This window comes from Tamandua tetradactyla, chromosome 7 (assembly GCF_023851605.1).
Source record: "Tamandua tetradactyla isolate mTamTet1 chromosome 7, mTamTet1.pri, whole genome shotgun sequence".
Taxonomy (NCBI): Eukaryota; Metazoa; Chordata; class Mammalia; order Pilosa; family Myrmecophagidae; genus Tamandua; species Tamandua tetradactyla.
Genome location: NC_135333.1, coordinates 10756474 through 10781540, shown reverse-complemented (window position 1 = coordinate 10781540; position 25067 = coordinate 10756474). Strand labels below are relative to the sequence as shown.

Sequence of the window (25067 nt, the reverse complement as noted above, 5' to 3'; positions counted from 1 at the left end):
CAAACAATACCTCAGTGGGAGGATATTATCATTTCTCTATCTCTCCAGCTAATAGACATTTTCTGCCATATAGGGTATGCTAGTGAGCCTGGAATTCATTTTTCACTATTAATTTCCTTATAAAATCTAATGAGTGGAAGAGGACGCACTCAATACCATTTAAATACTTGTCAGGCTTTTCACAGCAATCCACTAATTGCTTTCCACATATTAGTTTCTCATTAAGTATTTAGTACATGGATTTTATCATTAAAAATAATAAATATATAAAACAGCTTTGCCTGACTTACAAGTGGGGGTGCCAGAATGACTATATGTAGAGATTCAGGTAATTTTAAGTAAATACACATCTCTCATTAAGTTATTAAACTGCCTGCTAATATAAATATCTTGATCACTAAATAGATTGGGGAATAATAAATGAAGTTGAACACCCTGAAGTTTCTCTGATTAAGTTTGTCTAGTATTGGACTCAGGAGCCAAGCATTCATTTTGAAAACCAGTGAAGGAAATGGCTTTCATGCTAGCATCTAATTCGTTCAATTGCCAATTAAATCTATGGCATTCATTTAGAGGTGAGCTTCAAATCTCCAAGTACAGAATGAAAGATCGCTCCAAATTCTAAGTGTGGTTGATTCAAAAGGTTACATAAGCAAAATATGACTGGCAACTCCAGAGATTGTTGGCATAATTATACAGTAAGCCAAATAAAGAGGAAATCAAAACTAGACACAGTAACAATTATAGAAAGCCGGAGGAGAGACGTGTCCAAAAAAATATTACATCCCTTCAAGATGCATACAGAGAAAGGTAAGATATTTTATTAATCACTTTCAAGTAGTAGTTTATTTCTGTTAGACCATCAGGTATTTGGGGAATATTGACTTGGAGTTGAACACGTGATAATTTTGCAGTTTTGGACTTCTCATCGGATAATATGAACAGTCCTATTTCCTTAAAACTTCCCTGAAAATCATATGTGCCTAATTTCTAATTATTTTGTACTGATATATTTTATAGTCTAACTAATGACTGTAGCCATATGATTGTTCACAATTATACCTGCTCACAGTCTTGAAATAAATAAACTTGACAAACTAAGTTTACTTCTTTTATTCAGCTGCAATTAGATTTTAGATCTGTAGGGATGACTGACAATATTCTCCTTTTTAATTTCAGCCTATACCTTGAGATTATTACCTGCCTTATCTGAAGATCAAATAGCAAGTGTTCAAACCAAGTTAAGCCTGTCAGCCTGTTGTACGTGAATAGGATGAATATAGTTCAAGAGATGTATTATGTTCCTCTGAATCTCGTTTGTATTAAATTCTTATTCTAAAACAACTTTAACTATCCGTACCCATTCAGATGCCATGTTGCACTTTCTGTACCCATCAGTGTAAATCAACTCACTTTTAGTCATTCCATCTAAAGAGAAGAAGACAGAACCACTTAAGGCATTTTAAATGAAGTCATTCATTCCTTTTGCAACTAAGAGGAAACAAAAATAATAGCAAGTGAAGGGTGTTGGGAAAATAAGAACTGTTTTATGTGTGATAGGCTGGTAATTATGGGGTCTATATCTGAGCAGACAAGTCTCAGAGGTAAATAATTTTGCTAAAGTTATCAGCAGCCAGTAGTCAAGCTTGGATACTTTCATTCCAAACAGTAGTAGTAAAAACAACTAATATTTACTGAATGCTCACCATATGTCAGGAACCGTTCCAAGCCCTCTACTTACAACCATTCATTTAGTCATCAGCAGTCCATGAGGAAGGTACTATTGTTCTGTGTATTTTACAGAGGAAGAACTAGATGCCTGCTTGCTCTGTGTCAGAAAAACCACAGCTCTAGAGGGATCATTGAGATAAAACTTGGTTGTACTCCATCATTCTCCATCTTACCATTCCCTATTGCTGTCCTTTTTTTTTCTTTCAGATTACTTCCTTAAGGCCAAAAATGAGCATATCTTCAGGTTTGAATGGGTAGAGGTCAACTGGTCCTGTAATCTCTACAACATGTTTGAGAAGTTGCTTCCAGTTGTTTCAATGCTCAGTGGGACTTGCTCAGAGCAGCATAGCAGGAGTTCTTCCCAGTGGATACTGAATGTCCTAAGATATACAGGCTCCACCTGAATATCTCTGAGAATACTATACGGAGCTGGAAGGGAAAAGACAGTAATGTGGAATGGCAGTATGGAGCCAAAGAAAGTCACTAGGTTTTAGGGGTTTGCTCTTAAGGAGTGTAGTCATCATCCCTGAGTGCTGTGTGATGAATCCAGATTGATACTTAATGAATCAGTCTGGTGGATGGGGAACACATCTTCAGAAGTCTTGAGGTAGATTCAATACTGGTCATTAGGATGGGGGCAGACTCAGTGGTCTGTGTAAGCTGACAAGACTAGTGACAAGAAATAGTATCCTGGGATGAACAGACTGGTGACATAGTTTGTCAAGGCTGCCATGACATATACTGCACAACGGGGTGGTCAGCAAACAGGAATTAAATGACTCATGGTTCTGGAGGCTCAAAGTATTCAGCAGAGTTTGCTTTCTCCCGGAGCATACAGTCTTCCAGCAATAGTCCATCACACAGAGTGATACTTCTCTTCTTGTGTCTGCTCCTGATTTCCACTCACTCCTGTTTCTTCTGAATTTCTTTTTCTTACAAGGATGCCAGTCATGTGGATTAAGATCCACCCTGAATCAATCTGGCCTAATCTATACAGGACCTATGAAGATCTTATTCACAAGTGAGTCCATACCTTTAGTAATAATAACATTTTCAAAGGCCCCATTTACAAATGGGTTCACATGCACAGAAACATGAAGAGGTCTTTCGTGGGGTACATTACAGTCTCCAACAAATGGTGACAGTGAAGTAGGTCATTAGGGTCCTTGACCCAAGCAGGGCTAAATAAGAATGGAGGGAGCAAACCAGGACTTGAAGAAGATGTAGATGTTAACTGGCTCACCCAGACCTGCCTCATACAGCTCTGAGGTTACACAATTACCAGAAGCCACCGCTGGAGGGGATGGATCTCCCTATGTACTGCCCAGAGACTGGGCAGGGCGGTGCCTGCAGGCTGTCTTACAGCTCTCTAGACCTCCTTGGAGTTGAGGCCTGCAAGGATGGATTCCAAGATTCTGATAAAGTCCTATTATGCCAAGAGTTCTAGAAATTTGAGGTAGTGTCCATAGACAAGAAACAAAAAGAAAAGCACTGTTCTCAATTTTAATTTTGGCAGAAGGTACTAATGGGAGAAGAAAATTTTATCCTTGTACCTGGCAAAGGATGGTTCATTCAATTTCAGCAGACCTAATCTCATACTATTGAGATAAAAATTGGTGGGTAGTAAGACTCTAAAAATTCAATGGATATACGAAACAGTGTGAAGAGAATTATCCCAACTTTGTAAATTGACATTTCACTCTATGTGCATAGAAAAGGGGCTAAAAGGAACTTCACCCACTATATTAATGCTTTTTGGTTGGCTTTTTCCATAATAATATGTGATTTCTGAGTTTTTCCATATAATATTTTTTATTTAATCAGAAAAAAATTTAAAAGTATTTAAAAACAGATAACTAGATTTCTGTAGTGCCAGTTAAATAACTGAAACTGATGATATCAGGCATCTAACCAAGTTTACTCAGTTGTCTTCAGCATCAAGCTGTTTTAAAAGCAGGAGAAAATTTTTTAAAATGATGTAGTTGAGTATCACTTTTTAGAAAGACATTTGCATATCTTTCACATGTTAAATATAAAAACTCTGAAAGGAGCAACTTGGCATAAAATAAAATATACATGTTTTTAGTATCCTATAGCATTCTATCTTTATTTTCCTCTCAATTTGATACTGAGTTCTAATGTGAACTAAAGCCTACTGGAAATAATCTCTATGTTTACATCTACTTGTAGTCATAGGATGATGAAGCTGAAAAGACCTAAAGAATCATCTAGTTCAAGTCCGTTGGTTAATTAATGTGAAGGCAACTGGACATTATGGGGTCTATATCTGAATTATAGAGTGAAGAGGTCACTTATTACAACTAATTCATCACAGTTTCTAAAACTGGTGAGGTAAGGTGGTCAAAAGGTAGCCATTCAATATTACTAGTACAAAGAGGTGGAAAGAAAAAGGAATATGATTATACAATTTTACCTTCTATAATGTTAAAGTATTATTTTCTATCTTCTTATTCTCCTCCATTTATGAGTTGAAATATGCATTCATAGGTTAATCTAAAAAAGTAACTTCTATACAATTCTAAGGAGGCTATGGAAACAGAGCATAAAGTTTACTAAATGAGACAAGAGACTACTGTTCCTTTTAATTCTGACAATAACTTTTGTTCTTGGGTCTTCAGTTAGCCTCAGTCAGCCTGAGTTCTAGGCAACCCAACACCTTTGAAAATTAACATGAAGGTATAATAATTGTGTTAATTTTCTGGCAGCTAAAACAAATAGCATACAATGCCTTGGCTTAAACAATGGGAATTTGTTGCCTCACACAGTTTCAGAGTCTAGAAGGCTTGTTTCCTCCAAGGGTTGAATTTTTTTTTATGCATATGAATGTTATGAGGCTTATTATAGGAATTTCTCATGTGATCATGGAGATTGATTGACAAGCAAATTTCAGAGGGCAGTCCAAGTTTGGAACTGAGATGAAAGTTTCAGTGAATTCCACAGGAGAAGCTGGCTAAAGAAGAGATAAAAATTCTTCTTTCTGACTGCTAAAATTATCAGTTCTCCTTTTCAGGCCTTTAAAAAATTGAATGAGATTTCTCTCATTGTTGAAGGCACCACCTTTGTTGATTGTAGATTAATCAGCCATTGATGCAAACAATTGCCCAGTGATTTAAACTCCCAAATATCCGTACAGTAACACTTTTTTGCTTGACCAAACAACTGGCTCCATAATCTAGCCAAGTAGACACATGAACTTAATGAAATAATATATTATAAATGCTTTTCTTTTTCATTTTTCTTTATAAAGTTAATTCACATTCATTAAATAAACCAAATAATACCTAGCTATATAAAGTAAAAAAAAAAGACCTTTCTTTCCCTCATACTCATCTCCAAATAATTCCTTAGAATGTAAAAGAATAATTCCCTTTCCATATGCTTTCTCTTATCATTCAAATATACCTATTTCCATTATTATTATCCTACAATTCATATTATAATGCATTTTTTTTCACTAAACGATATAATACATCTTGTCAGTCTATAAGGCTCTAACTCATTCTTTGTAAAAGCCAGTAAATCTACCTCTGCATGGATGCACCATCATTTATTCACTTCTTTGATTCTTTATGGGATTAATGTTGAAAGCAACAATAACCTTTGTGTAACAGGTACATTCATTTTTAAGTGATATATTCCTAAAAATAAGATTTATGGGTCAAAGGACATTCATATTTTAAATTTTGGTACATATTGCCAGATATCAAAAAAGTTTGTAGAATTTTTCCCACTTTCGTTGTCATAATTGGACTTCCTTCCTTCCTGCCTTCCTGTGTTCCTTCCTTCCCTCCCTCCCCTCTTTCCCTCCCCTTCCCCCACTTCCTTCCTTCCTTCCTTGACCCCCTCTCTAAACAGCTGGCTAGCTGGCTACCATTATCTCTATCTGCCTGTTTAATTTTTCAGAAGAGAAATTTTCTTCTCAGTGGTAGCTATTTATTATCTGTTGTACTTCTGAGACGGTTGTGTACTGATGACAGACTGGAAATGAGCTTGGCCAACATTCGGATATTGTGGCTTAAAGGAGAGATAACCCTTGGAAAAACATATTTTAGGAAAAGCAGAAGTAATTACTATTCTGAGAGAGAATACAAAAAGCATTGTGTCCTCCTGAATGAAATCTCCTAACTGCTCCACTCAGTAAGCTGCGCTCCATGGAAAAACATGTTCTGATCTGAAACTCAGTGCTATTATTTTCCCTTAAAACCACACCACAATTTAAATAAGTATCCAACTCATTACATGGCTTCCAAAAAAAAAAAAAGAATCTGCAACAAAGGAAAAGGGAAAAGGTCCTGTCTTGAAGCTCCTTAATTTCATAAACAATATTACAACTTTAAAATGCAACTCTTCAGGTAGAGATGGTTCAGTTCAGATGCTCAGAAATGTTAATCACCCTTTTCTTCATGTAACCTTTCATCAGTCCCAATTCAGTTGGCTCATGTTTATAGTCCCTTTCACCCTCAAGTTAGGGCATTATATGGATTTGTAAGACAGGAAGAAATATTTCTTTTTTTGATCAAATCAGTGTTACAGAGCTTGACCAAATAGCTAATATTTCATCAGTGTTTACAGAGATTTGAGGAACTGATTTTCAAGAAACAAAAATGTACACGGACTTTAAATTCTCAAAAAGAGATTTTGTTTTAAAGGACCACTGGTGACTTCTGCAGCCACAGACTTCTTTGCAATCGAACAGCAAGTCTCACCAATTACACTTCGGAACTGATAAGAAGATGAAGAATTGGTAATGCTATTGGGTCAATTTAAAACACTTTAGGCAAATGTAGTCTTAAAAATTAAATATAAATAATAAAGGTAGTTTTTAATCTAAATGAAGGGTTTTCGTGTTTTAAGAAGGGTTTTTCTTCTTTATTCTTCTTCCACTCTTTATTACACTATAATAGATCATTTCCATGCTGAATTTTTAGCAATAGTTTAGTCTGCACCTTGGACAGTCAATGGATTCTGTGCCTTGATTTTTGCATCTACAGACTGAAGTTAAATCAACTTACCCCTGAGGAACAATGAAATATTTATACCTTACAAAAAAGAGAAAGGAAAATGTTAATATGGCTGTTTTTTAAATGATTCCTTAAAAAACTGTGTGATTCCTTTTTTTTTTTTTAAACTATCTAGTATTCTCATTTCCCAACTTATTTTTAATGGGCATACATTATATTCCAATGAAAAGGTGACTTAAAAAATCACCTATGGGATGAAGCCTGAACGCTCTCCATGTTAGACAGGTCTTGCATGATCTACACTCTGCCAGGCACTTTTAACTTACCTCTCAGTGCACTTCACTTCTGGGTTTTATGTTACTCTGTGGATTACTACTCTCCTAGTAAATAAATATTATTGCCATTTATCTACCTATGTGTCTTTACCTTTCATAGGATCAAGGGTAAGAACCACGTGCCTTAATGAAGAGCTTTAAGCTACACTGCTGACAAGGTAGACATACTGCTAAGACCACAGAATAATAAATCAAGATTGGATACTACAAGACAGTGTTGTAAGATGCTCCAGAGTGCTGTATCCTCAAAGAATCTTTGACCTAGAGCTATCTTCCCCAAAACGCTTGAAAACAATTACAGGATTGCAGTAACTGGGAGAGAGCCAAATCAAGAAAATGTAGCTTTATTACAAAGGGTAGGAAAAGCTTATGTCAGTCTTGCTAGCCCTCCCTGGTACAGTGTGGAGCCAGTGTGTATTCCTGTTGTGAGTCCCTGGACCTGTTTCGGAAGGTACAGAGAAACACCTATGTATGTGGAAGTGCATGTATGTCAGGGTCAATTTGTTGTGTAGCAGCCTGAAAGCCTGAACCAGAAACATTCATCTCTGGCTCACACTCCTAGAGCTTGCCCTGCAAACAGAAGAGTTTGCAGGCAGTTAAAGCTGTGAAAGAGACATTTAAGTCAAAGCACCTTGGGGTAAAGAATTACTTGCCTTAAGAAATTTAGCAGAGCACACTAGGGGGTTAAAAAGTTCAGCATGGGGAGTAGAGGGAGCTTTCAAATTGCTATAAAGGAGGCAATTCCCAAGGCCACAAGTGAGCAGACGCCCAGGAGAAGATACAGGCTCAGAAAACGAGGTTGCACTTCATATTCAACTCAGCCTGTTTTTCTTGATATAAGGGCTATACTCTGAAGGAGAACACTGGCCAACACAGAGATAATTTGCAAAGACTGAAAGTTATTTTTCACATTGGTTCATTTGTTTTAATGAGATCCTGGCAGTCAAGGATATCTTCATTATATCACTCCCTGGATAAAAACTTAAGGAATAGACAGCTCAGGGATGAAATCACAGAGATAATGCTTCAAAATGTTAAAATGTATAGTATGCAACAAAAGATGACAAGACAACCAAAGAATGTGAGAATGATAGAGGGAGGAGGGTTGGGGGCACAAATGAAACCAGAAGGAAAGATAGACGATAAAGACTGAGATGGTATAATCTAGGAATGCCTATATTGTACAATGATAGTGACTAAATGTACAAATTAAAAAATGTTTTTGCATGAGGAAGAACAAAGTAATGTCAATATTGTAGGGTGTTGAAAATAGATGGTCATTCATATTTTAAAACTTTAACTTTTGCGTGAGACTAAAGAAAAAAGTTTATTTGGTACAAAATTTATATTTTGACTAGTGCATTTCATAAAATAACTTATATGGACAGTTTAATTGAACACCATAAGTACATGGAACCTTGATTAGGGCATGAGATTTTGTAGGTTTGTCCAGAGTGATGCCCCGATAAATCCCAGAGTGATTTGAACAGTGAATAAAAAAATATTTGCAAAATCCCCTTGGGGGAATGGTGAGATAGGGGAAAAATTCAACTTCCCATTTGGAGAATTCCTGATATTCTTGCAAGCAGTGGGACAACCAAATCAATAGGCTGAGCTTTCAATCTTGGGGTTGCTCATATGAAACTTATCCCCACAAAGGATAGACTAAGTTTACTTAAAATTAGGCCTAAAAGTCACCCCCAGAGAACCTCTTTTGTTGCTTATGTATGGCCTCTTTCTCTCTCTCAGTCAACACGGCAGGTAAACTCACTGCCCTCCTTCTCTCTAAGTGGGACATGACTCCCAGGGGTGTGGACCTCCCTGGCAACATGGAACAGAAATCCTAGAATGAGCTGGGACTCAGAATCAAGGGATTGAGAACACCTTCTCGACTGAAAGGGGGAAGAGAGAAATGAGACAAAATAAAGTGTCAGTGGCTGTTTCAAACAGAGTGGAGAGGTTATCCTGGAGGTTATTCTTACGCATTTTATAGATATCCCCTTTTTAGTTTAAGGTGTACTAGAGAGGCTAGAGGAAATTGCCTGAAACTGTGGAGCTATGTTCCAGTAGCCATGTTTCTTGAAGATGATTGTATAATGATATAGCTTTTGCAATGTGACTGTGTGATTGTGAAAACTTTGTGTCTGGTGTTCCTTTTATCTATGATATTGACAGATGAGTAAAAACTATGGATTAAAAACAAATAAATAATAAGGAGAACAAATGTTAAAATAAATTGAGTAGATTGAAATTCTAGTGAACAATGAAAGGGACTGGTAAGTGGTATAGAAAAAATATGGGGAACAAAGGTTAAAATCTCTTGAGTAGATGGGAAAAAAGTAATGATAAATCTATGGTTTTGAACATACACTGTAAAAGATATAATTTATAATGAATACAACTAAAATGTTAGGGGATGGAGGGATATAAGAAGAGTGATTATGTTTGCTACTGAAGTTAACTTGTTATCAGATCAAAAGTGATTGCTATAGATTTATCATGATAATTTTAACCCTATGGTAACCACAAAGAAAGTATATGAAAAATATAGAGAAAAAGAAATGGAAAAATAAAAATAATTCAAGCAGAGCCCCAAGCTGTGAGTTCTACCAGGGTAGGAGCCACTGCATCCGCCCCTGCAGCTGCCACCACTGTACTGAGTCATCGAAGACACAGGCAGACGAGGTGGCAGCAGCGGTGGAGCAAGAGAGGGGACCAGGCGCCGTCAGAGCACAGAGTTGGGAGTAGATTCCAGAGAACAGGCCTTCAAACATCTTTGCGGTATTGATGCTGAGCTGTCAGGGGACTCAGGCTTATGAGGAGGTTCTGCTTCACTCAGAAAACAGTGTCTAGTGAAGACAACAAGAAAGGGGGAAATAATAGCCAAGAGAAGCTAGAATACTATAAAAAACCATGATATCTCTTCGATCTTTTGTCAATGATGATCGCCATGTTATGGTGAAACATTCAATGATCTATCCATTTCCAAAGGAACAAGAAGCTGTTCAGAATATGGTGTCTGCTGTTGAATGTGCTCTTAAACATGTCTCAGATTGGTTGGATGAAACAAATAAAGGCACAAAAACAGAGGGTGAGACATAAGTGAAGAAAGACGAGGCCATAAAACTATTCCAAGGATCCAGGTGGCTGGACATTGAGTAGTGTAATGAGGATTGGCTTGGTTGCAAAAGGCTTGTTGAATAAAGATGATATGGACTTGAAGCTGGTTTAATGTGCAAAGATAAGCCCACAGAGACCTTCTTAAACACAGTCACAGATAATTCTCCTGTTCAGATTCAGAAACTCACAGAAGAGAAATATCAAGTACAGCAATGTATAACTGAGGCATCTATTATAATTCAAAATACCACTTTAACTGTGAAGGTGATACTTACTTTCCTTCTAAATAGGGGTGAATTGGAGAAGAAAGATGGTGAAAATGTTACAATGAAAGATCCTCCAGACCTATTGGACAGGTAGAAATGCCTGAACAGCTTGGCATCGCTTCAACATGCCAAATGGTTTCAGGCAAGGGCAAATGGATTAAAATCATGTGTAATTGTCCTAGCTCCTTCTGCATAATTTGTGCAATAGAGTTCCCATATGGGCACCATTAAAAGGATGGCCACTAGAGCTTACATGGGAAAGGATGGTTGGTACTTGTAATAGACCTTTGGATACTGGGGAGGTCTCGAGACAAGTAATGAAGTGGCATCTGGAATACTACTTCCTGGGAGGCCTGGTCTTCAGGAAACCTGTAAGCAAGACCCAATCGATGCTTTGAGATCTATGACTGCTCAGTAAAAAGAGGATATTACCCACAGTACACAGCATACATTCAGACTATCAGCCTTGATTTATATAAAGTTCTGGAGATGGACCCCCTTTTATTCGGTAAGCCTATTCAGAAATATTCCTGGTCAGTTGTCCGGCGCCGTCTCGCTCAGCTTCTGATCCCCGGCCGGCGGAGGGAACAGGAGGGAGAGAGAGACAGACGCAGACAAACCGACTCAAGTGATAAACACGAATCCGTAACACGTGGCGGTTGTGAGTACAAACCTTTACTGGGGCTAAGCTTGCATTCTCTATAGCTGGCACCGTGTGGGCGAAAGCACCCCACGGGGGAACAACCTCTATGCGGCCGTCAGGTACGGCTCCTTGCGGGTCGTCTCCGCTTTACCCCGTCCGGGTAAAGCTTATATACATAGTCAGGGTCCAATAAGCTAACGCCGCGTGTACGGGGGTGATTGGTAGGCGCGGTTTGAGCAGGCGTGTGTCATTTACGGAAGCAGGATGTGAGCGCCATCTTGGCTCACTCGATGGGCGGGGGGAACTCTAGAGCAGGCTGCAGCGTGTCCACTAGGCCCAACCCGGGAGGCGGCTCTCCACATCTCCCCTTTTTTTATTTATTTTGACCCAGTGTCTCCATTGATGAGTGTGCTCCTGTGGGCCTGAGTGGCCCACTACATGTTTTGGTGCTTTGGGGAGTCTGGACTAGGCTTGCTAGGCACCAACCAGAATGCCACCTCATATAGAGACCGGAGAGCCCGTGAGCTGGAAACCACGTGACTCTCCCTGCAGTGCTTCGCCTCGCAACTGGGTTATGAGGGGGGCAGGAGAGCGGCAACCAGGGTCGAAAGTGTCACTAGGCATCTCTGTGCAATGGCTGGAGCCTAGTCTGGCCAGGACCGTTACTCCGCCGTAGAGATTATCCTGAGACTAAAATTATGACTCCTGGCGCCGCCTTAGGAGGGAGAGAGAGACAGACGCAGACAAACCGACTCAAGTGATAAACACGAATCCGTAACACGCGGCGGTTGTGAGTACAAACCTTTACTGGGGCTAAGCTTGCATTCTCTATAGCTGGCACCGTGTGGGCGAAAGCACCCCACGGGGGAACAACCTCTATGCGGCCGTCAGGTACGGCTCCTTGCGGGTCATCTCCGCTTTACCCCGTCCGGGTAAAGCTTATATACATAGTCAGGGTCCAATAAGCTAACGCCGCGTGTACGGGGGTGATTGGTAGGCGCGGATTGAGTAGGCGTGTGTCATTTACGGAAGCAGGATGTGAGCGCCATCTTGGCTCACTCGATGGGCGGGGGGACCTCTAGAGCAGGCTGCAGCGTGTCCACTAGGCCCAACCCGGGAGGCGGCTCTCCACAGTCAGTTACTGATAAAGAAGGTGTTGGATCCTCAGCTCTGAAAAGGCTATTTGAAGATGGACTGGGGGATGATAAATATCCCAATAAGAAGATGAAACGAAACTTAAGGAAAATTCTGGACAGTAAAAGCAATAGACTTTATGAATGCACTAATGAGGCTGAATCAGATCCGGCCTGGGCTTCAGTAGAAGTTCTTATCTCAGTCTAGCTCTGTTCAGGCCCCTGCTTTCACTATGTCTGTAGATGTGGATGGCACACCATATGAAGCCTCAGGCAGGACCATCCAAGAAAACAATAAAACTTCACATAGCAGTGAAGGTATTTCAGGCAATGGGATACCCAACGGGCTTTGATGCAGATATTGAATGTATGAGTTCTGATGAAAAATCAGATAATGAAGGCAAAAATGTAACAGTGTCTTCAAATTCAAGCAGTAATACTGGAAATTCTACAGCTGAAACCTCCAGTACCTAAAGGTAAGAACTCAGGACCCTATTCTCACAGCAGGGGGCAAAAATTCTGTAATGGAGATTAATGAAAAAAAAAAAGAGGTCTTAAAAACGCATCTTGGAGACTGTTGGAAGTCATGACAAATGTTTTGTAATGGAGGTGAAAGTAGACAGACAGAAATTCAGAGGTGCAGGTCCAAAGAAGAAAGTAGCAAGAGCAAGTGCAGCCTTAGCTGCCCTGGAGAAGTTGTTTACTGGATCCAATGCAGCAAATAATAAGAAAAGGAAGATCACCCTCCAGAAAAGGGTGTTATGAATACAGCAGTGTCTGTAACAACACAAGCTGTTTGGGGCAGAGGAAGAGGAACTCTAATACAGGGTGCTTTTGACAGGGCCACAGCTGTTCTTGGCTACATAGCTCCAGGCTATGGAATACCTTATGGTTACAGCACAGCTGCCCCTGCCTATAGTTTACTCATGAGAATGGTACTTTTATGTGTTATGAAATTCCCAATACATCCTGTTCCCCCACTACTCATTCTTTCAGCCAATCACAGAAGCTAATTCTTATTGAACAACTATACAGTACAATACAGAATGTTACAAAAAAACATTTTATCCTGCTTTCTTTGAACATATACTTGATCAAAATTATTTGCAAAGAACATCTTTCCTACTTTTTGATTTTAACAAATGCAAACTTAGTTCTCTAAAACTTGAAAAGAACAATAACAACCAAAAAACCAGTTCTTATGAAATGGTACCTCATATCCAGAAAATTACTTATACTAGCCCTTCTGTTCTAAGGAAATAAAAGTCTATCAGTTCAAAGTTTAAGTTTGAAGAGAAGTATCAGATTACATCAGGTTAAATTTGTGAAGGATGTACAGAGTCTCAAACACCAACCACAAACTGCCTTGTTGTAACACACAGACTAAAATAATAATTCAAATAAACATGAAAGTAGGCATTAATGGAAGAACTGAGGTACAAGAAAGGTGTATGATTTACAAAAACCAAATAGCAAAATGAGAGAAGAAAGTTCAGCATTATTAGTAATGATTTTAAATGTAAATAAATCAAACCCAACAGTCAAAAGGCAGACACCAAGTAAGTTGAAAGTGAAGGGATGAAAAAAATATATACCATGCAAACAGTAACCAAATGATAGATAGGATAGCTAGGCAAGTATTAGATAAAGCAGATTTTCAGTAAAAATCCCTTAAGAGAGTCAAAGAAGGTCAATATATATGATAAAGAGGTCAAGTCAACAAGAAGACATAACAGTTATAAATATATGCACTTAATGGTAGAACCTAAATATACATGAAGCAAATAATGACAGATTTGAAGACAGCCTCCCATTTTAATACTGTGAGACTGCAATAAACCACTTTCAATAATGGAAAGACCATCTAGACAGAAGATCACAAGGAAATAAGTACCTTGAGTGACACTCCAGATCAACTAAACCTAGCAGATATATGTAGAAAACTTCACCCAATGTCAGCAAAACGCACATTCATTTTTTTAAAAAATATTTTTACCGACAAATCTTCACACACACACATTCCATACATGGTATACAATCAATGGCTCACAACATCATCACATAGTTACATATTCATCACCATGATCATTATTTAGAACATTTGTATCACACCAGAAAAAGAAATAAAAGAAAAAAGAAAAAGTTCATACATACCATACCCCTTACTCCTCCCTCTCATTGACCACTAGTATATCCATCTACCCAATTTATTTTAACCTTTGTCCCTCCTATCATTTATTTATTTTTTATCCATATTTTTCTACTCATCTGTCCATACCCTCGATGAAAAGAGCATCAGACTCAAGGTTTTTACAATCACACAGTCACACTGCAAAAGTTGTATCTCTATATAATTGTCTTCAAGAATCAAGGCTACTGGAACATAGCTCAACAGTTTCAGGTACTTCCCTCCAGCCACTCCAATGCACCATAAACTAAAAAAGGATATCTATACAATACATAAGAATAACCTCCTGGATAACTTCTTGACTTTGAGATGTCTCAGCCACTGAAACTTTATTTTGTCTCATTTCTCTTTTCCCCCTTTAGGTCAAGAAGGCTGTTGTAATCCCTTGATGACAGGTCCTAGCTCAACCCAGGATTTCTGTCCTATACTACCAGGGAGATTTATATCCCTGGAGGTCATGTCCCACAAAGGGGTGAAGGCAGTGAGTTTACATTTGAGCAACAAAAGAGGTTCTCTGGGGGTAACTCAGGCATAATTTTAAGGAGCCTTTGTCTATCTTTTGCAGGAATAGAGAATAAAGAAAATTATGAGAGGATACTATGAAAAACTGTATGACATCAAATTAGATAAACTGGATAAAAGGGACAAATATCCAGAAACATAAAAACTACCTACAATGACTCAAGAAGAAAGAGATCTCAGCAGACAATTACAAGTAAAGCATTTGAATCAGTAACCAAAGGCCTTCTCCCAAGGAACATCTCAGGTTCAGATGGCTTTCCTAGTGAATTTTACCAAATATTCCAAGAAGAATTAATGCCAATGTTGCTAAAACACTTTCAGAAAACTGTAGAAGAGGGAATATTTCCTAACTCATTCTAAGATGTCAACATCACCCTAATAGCAAAGCAGATAAAGATGACTTAAGGAAAGAAAATTAGGACTTCCGGAGAAGATGGTGGCTTAGTAAGACGCGCGGGTCTTAGTTCCTCCTCCAGAACAGCTACTATGGGAGTAGAAACAATACAGAACAGCTCCCGGAGCCACGACAGAGATCAAGAAGACAGCGTACCCCATTCTGGAATGGCTGACTGGCTGGGAGAACCCGCTACGGTGAGATCGCCGAGGGGCGTGGGCTTCCCCGGGCGGCAGGTGGCCAGAGTCCCTCCCTCCCGCCTTCCCGGGCCGGCTGGGAGAATTGGACAGGCGGTCCCCCCAAGCCGCGGTGGCTGGCGCCCCCCCAACACGCGGCCCCCCAGACCAGCTGGGAGAATTAGATCGGAGGTCCCCAGGCCATGGAGAACAGTGACTGGGGTCCCTTCCAAACATGTGGCTTCCCGGTCCGGCTGGGAACGGTGCACTCCCCCAGGCCGTGGTGGCTGGCGCCCTCCCGCCACGCATGACACCCCGGGCCGGCTAGGAGATTCGGACGGGTGCTCTTCCGGGCTGTGGCGGCCGGCGACCCTCCCCGCGTTTGGATCCCCGGGCCTGCTGGGAGATTCAGATTGGCACTCTTCCAAGCCGCTTTGGCTGGCGAACCTCCCCCACGGTGAGAGTTTTCCAAAGTTAAAGGACCCACAGCACCTATTACTGGTGGGACCCGCAGACAAACGAGTGACACGAGCACCACCTACTGGGCAGGATAAGAAAAACAGAACCCAGAGATTTCACAGAAAAATCTTTCAACCTGTTGGGTCCAACACCCAGGGAAATCTGACTAAATGCCCAGACGCCAGCAGAAGATAACATATCACGCTCAGAAAATTGAAAATATGGCCCAGTCAAAGGAACAAACCAATAGTTCAAATGAGATACAGGAGCTGAGACAACTAATGCTGAATATACGAACAGAAATGGAAAACCTCTTCAAAAACAAAATCGATAAACTGAGGGAGTACATGAAGAAGACATGGGTTGAACATAAAGAAGAAATAGAAAAACTGAAAAAACAAATCATAGAACTTATGGAAGTGAAGGACAAAGTAGAAAAGATGGAAAAAACAATGGATACCTACAATGATAGATTTAAAGAGACAGAAGATAGAATTAGTGATTTGGAGGATGGAACATCTGAATTCCAAAAAGAAACAGAAACTATAGGGAAAACAATGGAAAAATTTGAACAGGGGATCAGGGAACTGAAGGACAATATGAAGTGCACAAATATACGTGTTGAGGGTGTCCCAGAAGGAGAAGAGAAGGGAAAAGGAGGAGAAAAACTAATGGAAGAAATTATCACTGAAAATTTTCCAACTCTTATGAAAGACCTAAAATTACAGATCCAAGAAGTGCAGCGCACCCCAAAGAGAATAGACCCAAATAGGCGTTCTCCAAGACACTTATTAGTTAGAATGTCAGAGGTCAAAGAGAAAGAGAGGATCTTGAAAGCAGCAAGAGAAAAAAAACCCATCACATACAAGGGAAACCCAATAAGACTATGTGTAGATTTCTCAGCAGAAACCATGGAAGCCAGAAGACAGTGGGATGATATATTTAAATTACTAAAAGAGAAAAACTGCCAACCAAGACTCCTATATCCAGCAAAATTGTCCTTCAAAAATGAGGGAGAAATTAAAACATTCTCAGACAAAAAGTCACTGAGAGAATTTGTGACCAAGAGACCAGCTCTGCAAGAAATACTAAAGGGAGCACTAGAGTCAGATACGAAAAGACAGAAGAGAGAGGTATGGAGAAGAGAGTAGAAAGAAGGAAAATCAGATATGATGTACATGATACAAAAGGCAAAATGGTAGAGGAAAATATTATCCAAACAGTAATAACACTAAATGTTAATGGACTGAATTCCCCAATCAAAAGACATAGATTGGCAGAATGGATTAAAAAACAGGATCCTTCTATATGCTGTCTACAGGAAATACATCTTAGACCCTAGATAAACATAGGTTGAAAGTGAAAAGTTGGGAAAAGATATTTCATGCAAACAACAACCAGAAAAGAGCAGGAGTGGCTATACGAATATCCAACAAATTAGACTTCAAATGTAAAACAGTTAAAAGAGACAAAGAAGGACACTATATACTAATAAAAGGAACAATTAAACAAGAAGACATAACAATCATAAATTTATGCACCGAACCGGAATGCCCCTAAATACGTGAGGAATACACTGCAAACACTGAAAAGGGAAATAGACACATATACCATAATAGTTGGAGACTTAATTCACCTCTCTCATCAATGGACAGAACATCTAGACAGAGGATCAATAAAGAAATAGAGAATCTGAATATTACTATAAATGAGCTAGACTTAACAGACATTTATAGGACATTACATCCCACAACAGCAGGATACACCTTTTTCTCAAGTGCTCATGGAGCATTCTCAAAGATAGACCATACGCTGGGTCACAAAGCAAGTCTTAACAAATTTAAAAAGATTGAAATCATACACAACACTTTCTCGGATCATAAAGGAATGAAGTTGGAAATCAATAATATGTGGAGTGCCAAAAATTCACAAATATGTGGAGGCTCAACAACACACTCTTAAACAACGGTAGGTCAAAGAAGAAATTGCAAGAGAAATTAGTAAATACATCGAGGCGAATGAAAACGAAAACACAACATATCAAAACTTATGGGACGCAGTAAAGGCAGTGCTAAGAGGGAAATTTATTGCCCTAAATGCCTATATCAGAAAAGAAGAAAAGGCAAAAATGCAGGAATTAACTGTCCACTTGGAAGAACTGGAGAAAGAACAGCAAACTAATCCCAAAGCAAGCAAAAGGAAAGAAATAACAAAGATTAGAGCAGAAATAAATGAAATTGAGAACATGAAAACAATAGAGAAAATCAATAAGACCAGAAGTTGGTTGTATGTGAAAATCAATAAGATTGATGGGCCCTTAGCAAGATTGACAAAAAGAAGAAGAGAGAGGATGCAAATAAATAAGATCAGAAATGGAAGAGAAGACATAACTACTGACCTCACAGAAATAAAGGAGGTAATAACAGGATACTATGAACAACTTTATGCTAATAAACACAACAATTTAGATGAAATGGACGGGTTCCTGGAAAGACATGAACAACCAACTTTGACTCAAGAAGAAATAGATGACCTCAACAAACCAATCACAAGTAAAGAAATTGAATCAGTCATTCAAAAACTTCCCAAAAAGAAAAGTCCAGGACCAGATGGCTTCACATGTGAATTCTATCAAACATTCCAGAAAGAATTAGTACCAACTCTCCTCAAACTCTTCAAAAAAATCGAACTGGAGGGAAAACTACCTAATTCATTCTATGAAGCCAACATCACCCTCATACCAAAACCAGGCAAAGATATTACAAAAAAAGAAAACTACAGACCAATCTCTCTGATGAATATAGATGCAAAAATCCTCAATAAAATTCTAGCAAATCGTATCCAACAACACATTAAAAGAATTATACATCATGACCAAGTAGGATTCATTCCAGGTATGCAAGGATGGTTCAACATAAGAACATCAATTAATGTAATACACCATATCAACAAATCAAAGCAGAAAAATCACATGATCATCTCAATTGATGCAGAGAAGGCATTTGACAAGATTCAACATCCTTTCCTGTTGAAAACATTTCAAAAGATAGGAATACAAGGGAACTTCCTTAAAATGATAGAGGGAATATATGAAAAACCCATAGCTAATATCATCCTCAATGGGGAAAAATTGAAAACTTTCCCCCTAAGATCAGGAACAAGACAAGGATGTCCATTATCACCACTATTATTCAACATTGTGTTGGAGGTTCTAGTCAGAGCAATTAGACAAGAAAAAGAAATACAAGGCATCAAAATTGGAAAGGAAGAAGTAAAACTATCACTGTTTGCAGACGATATGATACTATACGTCGAAAACCCGGAAAAATCCACAACAAAACTACTAGAGCTAATAAATGAGTACAGCAAAGTAGCAGGTTACAAGATCAACATTCAAAAATCTGTAGCATTTCTATACACTAGTAATGAACAAGCTGAGGGGGAAATCAAGAAACGAATTCCGTTTACAATTGCAACTAAAAGAATAAAATACTTAGGAATAAATTTAACTAAAGAGACAAAAAACCTATATAAAGAAAACTACAAAAAACTGTTAAAAGAAATCACAGAAGACCTAAATAGATGGAAGGGCATACCATGTTCATGGATTGGAAGACTAAATATAGTTAAGATGTCAATCCTACCTAAATTGATTTACAGATTCAATGCAATACCAATCAAAATCCCAACAACTTATTTTTCAGAAATAGAAAAACCAATAAGCAAATTTATCTGGAAGGGTAGGGTGCCCCGAATTGCTAAAAGTATCTTGAGGAAAAAAAACGAAGCTGGAGGTCTCACCCTGCCTGACTTTAAGGCATATTATGAAGCCACAGTGGTCAAAACAGCATGGTATTGGCATAAAGATAGATATATCGACCAATGGAATCAAATAGAGTGCTCAGATATAGACCCTCTCATCAAGGACATTTGATCTTTGATAAGGCAGTCAAGCCAACTCACCTGGGACAGAACAGTCTTTTCAATAAATGGTGCCTAGAGAACTGGATATCCATATGCAAAAGAATGAAAGAAGACCCGTATCTCACACCCTATACAAAAGTTAACTCAAAATGGATCAAAGATCTAAACATTAGGTCTAAGACCATAAAACAGCTAGAGGAAAATGTAGGGAGATATCTTATGAATCTTACAATTGGAGGCGGTTTTATGGACCTTAAACCTAAAGCAAGAGCACTGAAGAAGGAAATAAATAAATGGGAGCTCCTCAAAATTAAACACTTTTGTGCATCAAAGAACTTCATCAAGAAAGTAGAAAGACAGCCTACACAATGGGAGACAATATTTGGAAATGGCATATCAGATAAAGGTCTAGTATCCAGAATTTATAAAGAGATTGTTCAACCCAACAACAAAAAGACAAACAATCCAATTACAAAATGGGAAAAAGACTTGAACAGACACTTCTCAGAAGAGGAAATACAAATGGCCAAAAGGCACATGAAGAGATGCTCAATGTCCCTGGCCATTAGAGAAATGCAAATCAAAACCACAATGAGATATCATCTCACACCCACCAGAATGGCCATTATCAACAAAACAGAAAATGACAAGTGCTGGAGAGGATGCGGTTAAAGAGGCACACTTATCCACCGTTGGTGGGAATGTGAAATGTTGCAACCACTGTGGAAGGCAGTTTGGCGGTTCCTCAAAAAGCTGAATATGGAATTGCCATACGACCCAGCAATACCATTGCTAGGTATCTACTCAAAGGACTTAAGGGCAAAGACACAAATGGACATTTGTACACCAATGTTTATAGCCGTTATTTACAATTGCAAAGAGATGGAAACAGCCAAAATGTCCATGAACAGACGAGTGGCTAAACAAACTGTGGTTACATACGATGGAATATCACGCAGCTTTAAGACAGAATAAACTTATGAAGCATGTAATAACATGGATGGACTTAGAGAACATTATGCTGAGTCAGTCTAGCCAAAAACTAAAGGACAAATACTAGTGGTCCCACTAATGTGAACCAACATTTGAGAATAAACTTGGAATATGTCATTGGTAACAGAGTCCAGCAGGAGTTAAAAACAGGGTAAGATAATGGGTAATTGGAGCTGATGGGATACAGACTGTGCAACAGGACTAGATACAAAAACTCAAAAATGGACAGCACAATAATACCTAATTGTAAATTAATCATGTTAAAACACTGAATGAAGCTGCATCTGAGCTATAGGTTTTTTTTTTTGGTCTGTCTGTTGGTTTGTTTGTCTTTTTTTCTTTTCTTTTCTTTTTTTTTTACTATTATTATTTTTATTTTTTTCTCTATATTAACATTCTACATCTTTTTCTGTTGTTTTGCTAGTTCTTTTCCTAAATCGATGCAAATGTACTAAGAAATGATGATCATGCATCTATGTGATGATGTTAAGAATTACTGATTGCATATGTAGAATGGAATGATTTCTAAATGTTGTGTTAATTTCTTTTTTTTCTTTAATTAATAAAAAAATGGATAAAGAAATAAATAGGGGGAGATGAGAGTAAAATAATTGAATAGATTGAAATACTAGTGGTCCATGAGAGGGAGGTATGGATAGATGAATTTCTTTGTATTTCTTTTTCTGACGTAATGCAAATATTCTAAAACTGATCATGATGATGACTGCACAACTATGTGATGATATTGTAAAGCCCCTCATTGTACACCATATCAGAACTGTATGAGTGCGGAGATTTCACAATAAAAACTTTTTATACATGCAAAAAAAAAGAAAAGTAAATTATAGTCTAGTATGACCTTATGAATACAGATGAAAAATCTTGAACAAAATACTAGGTAAATGAATCCAACAGCACATTAAAAGAATTATATTCTACGATCAAGTGGGACTTATCCTAGGTATGCAAGTGTTGTTCAACATAAAAAATCAATTAATGTAACACTCCAAAGTTATACCATGAAGGGAAAAAACCACATCATCAAAATTGATGTAGAAAAGCCATTTGACAAAATCCAACACCCTTTGTTGATAAAAACTTTAAGTAAACTAGGAATGAAACTACCTCACTATAAACGGCATATATAAAAACCCACAGCTAACATCATACTCAACGATGAATAACTGAAAGCTTTCCCCTGAGATCAGGAAAAAGACAAGGATGCCCACTACTACCACTGTTATTCAACATTTTACTGGAAGTTCTTGCCAGAGCAATTAGGTAAGATGAAGAAATGGAGTATCCAAATGTGAAAAGGAGATCTAAATCTTTCCTTGTTTTCCAAGGACATGATCCTATATATACTCTTGAAAATTCCACACAAAAAAAAAAGCCACTAGAGCTAATAAATGAATTTGGTAGTGTGGTGGGATATACAATCAACATGCAATAATCAGTGTTGTTTCTATACACTAGTAATGAACAAGCTGAAGAGGAAATCAAGCAAAAATTCCATTTATAATAGCAACTAAATGAATCAAATATCTAAGGAGAAATCTAACTAAGATGTAGAAGACTTATATATGAAAACTACAAAAGTTTGCTAAAAGAAATCAAAGAAAACCTAAAATAAATAGGAGATTCCATATTCACAGACTGGAAGATGAAATATGGTCAAGCTGTCAATCCTAGCCAACATGATTTACAAATTCAACATTATCCCAATTTACATTCCAATAGCCTTTTTTGCAGAAATAAAAAAGCCAACCATCAAATTTATATGGAAGGATATGGGGTTCCAAATAGCCAAAGCCATGTTGAAAAAGAGAAACAAAGTTGGAGGATTCACACTTACTTTGACTTTATATCTTATTGCAAACTACATTAATCAAGAGAGCATTTAGTAGCATATGCATAAACATATAGACCAAAGGGACTGAGTTGAAAGTTCATAAATAAACCCTCACCTCTACTGCCAAATGATTTTTGACAAAGGTGCCAAGTTCACTCAATGTGTTACAGAGAGTCTCTTTAGCAAGTGGTGCTGGGACCATGGCATATCCATGTGCAAAAGAATGAAAGTGGACCCCTACTTTATACCATACACAAAAATTCTAATGAACCAAATATGTAGAGAAGCAAAGCTATAAATCTCCTTGAAGAAAATCAAGGGAAGAATCTTCAGGACCTTCTGTTAGGCAAAATTTTTCAGACTTTAAACTAAATGGGAGGAATTTTTTATTTACTCAGCAGTTCCACTTGTACAAATTTTATTCAACAGCAAATTCACATGTAGAAATTTTAGTGTACAAATACACACACACAATATGATTGAACAAAGCTAACTGTATCAATATTACAATGAGAAATATTTCCCAAAAAAGTATATCCAAGTACTTTTTTGAATACTGTGACTGTTATACACACATAAAAAATTTCAAAGTAGCAAAAACATATTCTATATAGATGTGCACAATGTTAAAATTAAGTGTGATTTAATTTTACTGATACTTTTTCTGTAATGGAACTCTCCTTCAACAGTACTTTATATGGAATCAATGCATAGTGGAACATTTTAATTGGAGTGGATGGGAAAACCTCTGCCTACACCCAATTTATAAAAAAGCAGCAGTAGCAGTCACTTTTTGGTAAACCCAAAGTCCAGAATAGAGAAATTCACATTTTTACTCAAGGAAGCAGGCAGCGTTGAGGATGGTTAGGACACAGCACTGCAATCATCGGCATTCAAGTCAATTTAGCTATGGATTCTCAGTCATTTGCTATTTATTAAAATATTGTTCATCCAGAAAAAGAGATGCTGGTATATTCAAAGCTGATCACTTCTCCTTTCCCATTAGAATTAATCTTTTCATTAATTCTTGTCCCTCCTCACACATTCAGGGCACAACATATTATCGTCTACGTCTGTGGAGGTGAAAGTGCAATTGATAACAGAAAGAGAGAGATCATGCTCTTGGAAGTGACAGGTACCCAGGCCTGCCATGCATGAAACTGCAGGTGAACCCAACCTTTTGTGTCTGCAGGAAGAACGCTGCCATGGACCACATACCATCTGACACCAGAGGTTTGCAGCAAAAAGGTCTCAAAAAGAGAAACAAGGATGGAGGATTCACATTTGCTGACTTTAAATCTTATTGCAAGTCTACAGTAATCAAGAGAGCATTTAGTAGCATATGAAACATAGACCAAAGGGACCGAGTTGAAATTGCAGAAATAAACCCTCACTTCTATTGCCAACTGAGTTTTTTAAAAAAAATTTGTTTATAAAACCAAACAACATACAAACATGAACATTCTTAATATATGAACATTCCATACTTGGTGTGCAATCAATGGCTCACAATATCATCATATAGTTGAATATTCATCACCATGATAATTTCTTAGAACATTTGCATCACTCCAGAAAAAGGAATAAAAAGGAAAATTCATATATACCATACCCCTTACCTCTCCCTCTCATTGACCACTCTTATTTTCCTCTAGCCAATTTATTTTAACATCTGTTCCCCCATTATTTATTTATTTTTAATCCATATTTTTAATTCATCTGTCCATACCGTAGATAAAAGAAGCATCTCTGGGTTCTCTGGAGGTGACTTTTAGGCCTAATTTGAAGTAGGTTTAGCCTATTCTTTGCGGTAATAAGTTTCACATGAACAAACCCCAAGATTGAGGGCTTGCCGACTGATTTTTAATAGTATGATTACAGTAATGTTTCATTGGTTATAACAAAGCTACTACCCTAGTACAAAATGCTAATAATATGTTGAACTATGTGTCTGAGGGGATAGTATATGGGAACTCTGTATTTTCCACATAATTTTTTTCCATATATCTGTTACTTTTCCAATAAAAAGCATTAAAGGAAAAATAATAATATTAATAAAGAAGCCAGGACTGGTAAATTCTTAACTGCAAGCATTTCTGATATGCTGCAGCTATATTATACTGTTTAGGAATGTACTAGAAAAAAAAACTGAACAACTGGGCGGGCCATGATGGCTCAGCAGGCAAGAATGCTTGCCTGCCATGCCAGAGGACCCACGTTCAATTCCCGGTGCCTGTCCATGTTAAAAAACAAACAGCTGAACAACTGTAGGCAGAGACCCTGAAGATTTATAAATGATACCCTAATATACAAGGTAAACAGGGATACATAGAGATGCCAAGAAACAAC

At 37.9% G+C, this 25067-nt stretch overlaps 1 protein-coding gene and 1 pseudogene across 15 annotated transcripts in view; one reads left to right on the top strand and one right to left on the bottom strand.

Annotated features, from left to right (window-relative positions):
- CHRM3 (cholinergic receptor muscarinic 3) overlaps nt 1-25067 on the bottom strand; it is an 887892-nt gene that overhangs the window by 298498 nt on the left and 564327 nt on the right. Inside the window, exon 4 of one of the 15 annotated variants that reach the window (XM_077168444.1) lies at nt 1361-1428. The exons of the other annotated variants lie outside the window; for them this stretch is intronic. The gene's annotated coding sequence lies outside the window, so the exon portion shown is untranslated. The remainder of the gene's footprint in view (nt 1-1360; nt 1429-25067) is intronic. 15 annotated transcript variants of the gene reach the window in all.
- Nucleotides 9962-13233, top strand: LOC143690366 (spermatid perinuclear RNA-binding protein-like; annotated as a pseudogene).